The sequence below is a fragment of the Lissotriton helveticus genome, chromosome 8 (genome assembly GCF_964261635.1).
Source record: "Lissotriton helveticus chromosome 8, aLisHel1.1, whole genome shotgun sequence".
Taxonomy (NCBI): domain Eukaryota; kingdom Metazoa; phylum Chordata; class Amphibia; order Caudata; family Salamandridae; genus Lissotriton; species Lissotriton helveticus.
Window position 1 is genome coordinate 50,440,133 of NC_136069.1, and position 5,000 is coordinate 50,445,132.

Genomic DNA, 5,000 nt, shown 5'->3' on the forward strand with positions numbered 1-5,000 from the left:
GATGTCAGTAGTCAGATGACATTGCTTACCTACTCAGGCCACATACGTCTGGGTAATATAGTGCTAGTCCATTCAGAGTTAAAAAAACTTTACCTAACCCGGATCCCAAAAACGCTATTTACCCATTGCACAAGTTAACTGCTGAATGATACAGGACTCCTTAAAACATATCTCTAACATATAAGGGTAAATATCCAGGTCATGCATCTAGTTTGTTGAATGGTTCACATCAAAGTATGAAGACCACTGCTTGCAGCAGGCCGAAATAGCTCAGTTGGGAGAGCGTTAGACTGAAGATCTAAAGGTCCCTGGTTCAATCCCGGGTTTCGGCACAGTTGAGAGGTTCCTTGCTTCTGACAAAAGAGGTCTTGGAATCTGCTGCAGTACTTTTTTCTCTATTCATCAAATTTTTTCCAACTGATATACAACACAAGTAATTTAACATAGACTTTGCTTTCTGTCCTCATTCTAAACTTGCTTGCACATTTCTTGCCTTCAGGTTAGACTATGAATGTTTCCCATTTCATGCTTTTTTGTAAAGTAACCTCTTGTCTGCATTACCTTCAACTTCCCCTTGAACACAGATGTCAGTAGTCAGATGACATTGCTTACCTACTCAGGCCACATACGTCTGGGTAATATAGTGCTAGTCCATTCAGAGTTAAAAAAAACGCTACCTAACCCGGATCCCAAAAACGCTATTTACCCATTGCACAAGTTAACTGCTGAATGATACAGGACTCCTTAAAACATATCTCTAACATATAAGGGTAAATATCCAGGTCATGCATCTTCTTTGTTGAATGGTTCAAATCAAAGTATGAAGACCACAGCTAGCAGCAGGCCGAAATAGCTCAGTTGGGAGAGCGTTAGACTGAAGATCTAAAGGTCCCTGGTTCAATCCCGGGTTTCGGCACAGTTGAGAGGTTCCTTGCGTCTAACAAAATAGGTCTTAGAATCAGCTGTAGTACTTTTTTCTCTATTCATCAAATTCTTTCCAACTGATATACAACACAAGCAATTTAACATAGTCTTTGCTTTGTGTCCTGCTTCTAAACTTGCTTCCACATTTCTTGCCTTCAGGTTAGACTATGAATGTTTCCCATTTCATGCTTTTTTGTAATGTAAACTCTTGTCTGCATTACCTTCAACTTCCCCTTGAACACAGATGTCAGTAGTCAGAGGACGTTGCTTACCTACTCAGGCCACATACGTCTGGGTAATATAGTGCTAGTCCATTCAGAGTTAAAAAAACGCTACCTAACCCGGATCCCAAAAACGCTATTTACCCATTGCACAAGTTAACTGCTGAATGATACAGGACTCCTTAAAACATATCTCTAACATATAAGGGTAAATATCCAGGTCATGCATCTAGTTTGTTGAATGGTTCAAATCAAAGTATGAAGACCGCTGCTAGCAGCAGGCCGAAATAGCTCAGTTGGGAGAGCGTTAGACTGAAGATCTAAAGGTCCCTGGTTCAATCCCGGGTTTCGGCACAGTTGAGAGGTTCCTTGCTTCTGACAAAAGAGGTCTTGGAATCTGTTGCAGTACTTTTTTCTCTATTCATCAAATTTTTTCCAACTGATATACAACACAAGTAATTTAACATAGACTTTGCTTTCTGTCCTCATTCTAAACTTGCTTGCACATTTCTTGCCTTCAGGTTAGACTATGAATGTTTCCCATTTCATGCTTTTTTGTAAAGTAAACTCTTGTCTGCATTACCTTCAACTTCCCCTTGAACACAGATGTCAGTAGTCAGATGACATTGCTTACCTACTCAGGCCACATACGTCTGGGTAATATAGTGCTAGTCCATTCAGAGTTAAAAAAACGTTACCTAACCCGGATCCCAAAAACGCTCTTTACCCATTGCACAAGTTAACTGCTGAATGATACAGTACTCCTTAAAACATATCTCTAACATATAAGGGTAAATATCCAGGTCATGCATCTAGTTTGTTGAATGGTTCAAATCAAAGTATGAAGACCCCAGCTAGCGGCAGGCTGAAATAGCTCAGTTGGGAGAGCGTTAGACTGAAGAGCTAAAGGTCTCTGGTTCAATCCCGGGTTTCGGCACAGTTGAGAGGTTCCTTGCTTCTAACAAAATAGGTCTTGGAATCAGCTGTAGTACTTTTTTCTCTATTCATCAAATTCTTTCCAACTGATATACAACACAAGCAATTTAACATAGACTTTGCTTTGTGTCCTCCTTCTAAACTTGCTTCCACATTTCTTGCCTTCAGGTTAGACTATGAATGTTTCCCATTTCATGCTTTTTTGTAATGTAAACTCTTGTCTGCCTTACCTTCAACTTCCCCTTGAACACAGATGTCAGTAGTCAGATGACGTTGCTTACCTACTCAGGCCACATACGTCTGGGTAATATAGTGCTAGTCCATTCAGAGTTAAAAAAACGCTACCTAACCCGGATCCCAAAAACGCTATTTACCCATTGCACAAGTTAACTGCTGAATGATACAGGACTCCTTAAAACATATCTCTAACATATAAGGGTAAATATCCAGGTCATGCATCTAGTTTGTTGAATGGTTCAAATCAAAGTATGAAGACCGCAGATAGCAGCAGGCCGAAATAGCTCAGTTGGGAGAGCATTAGACTGAAGGTCCCTGGTTCAATCCCGGGTTTCGTCACAGTTGAGAGGTTCCTTGCTTCTGACAAAAGAGGTCTTGGAATCTGCTGCAGTACTTTTTTCTCTATTCATCAAATTTTTTCCAACTGATATACAACACAAGCAATTTAACATAGACTTTGCTTTGTGTCCTCCTTCTAAACTTGCTTCCACATTTCTTGCCTTCAGGTTAGACTATGAATGTTTCCCATTTCATGCTTTTTTGTAATGTAAACTCTTGTCTGCCTTACCTTCAACTTCCCCTTGAACACAGATGTCAGTAGTCAGATGACGTTGCTTACCTACTCAGGCCACATACGTCTGGGTAATATAGTGCTAGTCCATTCAGAGTTAAAAAAACGCTACCTAACCCGGATCCCAAAAACGCTATTTACCCATTGCACAAGTTAACTGCTGAATGATACAGGACTCCTTAAAACATATCTCTAACATATAAGGGTAAATATCCAGGTCATGCATCTAGTTTGTTGAATGGTTCAAATCAAAGTATGAAGACCGCAGATAGCAGCAGGCTGAAATAGCTCAGTTGGGAGAGCGTTAGACTGAAGATCTAAAGGTCCCTGTTTCAATCCCGGTTTTCGGCACAGTTGAGAGGTTCCTTGCTTTCAACAAAATAGGTCTTGAAATCTGCTGCAGTACTTTTTTCTCTATTCATCAAATTTTTTCGACTGATATACAACACAAGCAATTTAACATAGACTTTGCTTTCTGTCCTCCTTCTAAACTTGCTTCCACATTTCTTGCCTTCAGGTTAGACTATGAATGTTTCCCATTTCATGCTTTTTTGTAAAGTAAACTCTTGTCTGCATTACCTTCAACTTCCCCTTGAACACAGATGTCAGTAGTCAGATGACATTGCTTACCTACTCAGGCCACATACGTCTGGGTAATATAGTGCTAGTCCATTCAGAGTTAAAAAAACGTTACCTAACCCGGATCCCAAAAACGCTATTTACCCATTGCACAAGTTAACTGCTGAATGATACAGGACTCCTTAAAACATATCTCTAACATATAAGGGTAAATATCCAGGTCATGCATCTAGTTTGTTGAATGGTTCAAATCAAAGTATGAAGACCTCAGCTAGTGGCAGGCCGAAATAGCTCAGTTGGGAGAGTGTTAGACTGAAGAGCTAAAGGTCTCTGGTTCAATCCCGGGTTTCGGCACAGTTGAGAGGTTCCTTGCTTCTAACAAAATAGGTCTTGGAATCAGCTGTAGTACTTTTTTCTCTATTCATCAAATTCTTTCCAACTGATATACAACACAAGCAATTTAACATAGACTTTGCTTTGTGTCCTCCTTCTAAACTTGCTTCCACATTTCTTGCCTTCAGGTTAGACTATGAATGTTTCCCATTTCATGCTTTTTTGTAATGTAAACTCTTGTCTGCCTTACCTTCAACTTCCCCTTGAACACAGATGTCAGTAGTCAGATGACGTTGCTTACCTACTCAGGCCACATACGTCTGGGTAATAAAGTACTAGTCCATTCAGAGTTAAAAAAACGCTACCTAACCCGGATCCCAAAAATGCTGTTTACTCATTGCACAAGTTAACTGCTGAATGATACAGGACTCCTTAAAACATATCTCTAACATATAAGGGTAAATATCCAGGTCATGCATCTAGTTTGTTGAATGGTTCAAATCAAAGTATGAAGACCACAGCTAGCAGCAGGCCGAAATAGCTCAGTTGTGAGAGCGTTAGACTGAAGATCTAAAGGTCCCTGGTTCAATCCCGGGTTTCGGCACAGTTGAGAGGTTCCTTGCTTCTAACAAAATAGGTCTTGGAATCAGCTGTAGTACTTTTTTATCTATTCATCACATTTTTTCCAACTGATATACAACACAAGCAATTTAACATAGACTTTGCTTTCTGTCCTCCTTCTAAACTTGCTTCCACATTTCTTGCCTTCAGGTTAGACTATGAATGTTTCCCATTTCATGCTTTTTTGTAATGTAAACTCTTGTCTGCATTACCTTCAACTTCCCCTTGAACACAGATGTCAGTAGTCAGATGACGTTGCTTACCTACTCAGGCCACATACGTCTGGGTAATATAGTGCTAGTCCATTCAGAGTTAAAAAAACGCTACCTAACCCGGATCCCAAAAATGCTATTTACCCATTGCACAAGTTAACTGCTGAATGATACAGGACTCCTTAAAACATATCTCTAACATATAAGGGTAAATATCCAGGTCATGCATCTAGTTTGTTGAATGGTTCAAAACAAAGTATGAAGACCACAGCTAGCAGCAGGCCGAAATATCTCAGTTGGGAGAGCGTTAGACTGAAGATCTAAAGGTCCCTGTTTCAATCCCGGTTTTCGGCACAGTTGAGAGGT

The 5,000-nt window shown here is 40.1% G+C and overlaps 4 non-coding genes across 4 annotated transcripts; all 4 read left to right on the plus strand.

Annotated features, from left to right (window-relative positions):
- Positions 1-259: 259 nt before the first annotated feature.
- On the plus strand, positions 260-332 carry TRNAF-GAA (transfer RNA phenylalanine (anticodon GAA)). Its single transcript has one exon. It is a non-coding gene; the product is annotated as a tRNA-Phe (tRNA).
- A 511-nt stretch (positions 333-843) lies between these two features.
- TRNAF-GAA (transfer RNA phenylalanine (anticodon GAA)) lies at positions 844-916 on the plus strand. Its single transcript has one exon. It is a non-coding gene; the product is annotated as a tRNA-Phe (tRNA).
- A 510-nt stretch (positions 917-1,426) lies between these two features.
- On the plus strand, positions 1,427-1,499 carry TRNAF-GAA (transfer RNA phenylalanine (anticodon GAA)). Its single transcript has one exon. It is a non-coding gene; the product is annotated as a tRNA-Phe (tRNA).
- Positions 1,500-4,332: 2,833 nt separating this feature from the next.
- On the plus strand, positions 4,333-4,405 carry TRNAF-GAA (transfer RNA phenylalanine (anticodon GAA)). Its single transcript has one exon. It is a non-coding gene; the product is annotated as a tRNA-Phe (tRNA).
- Positions 4,406-5,000: the final 595 nt, after the last annotated feature.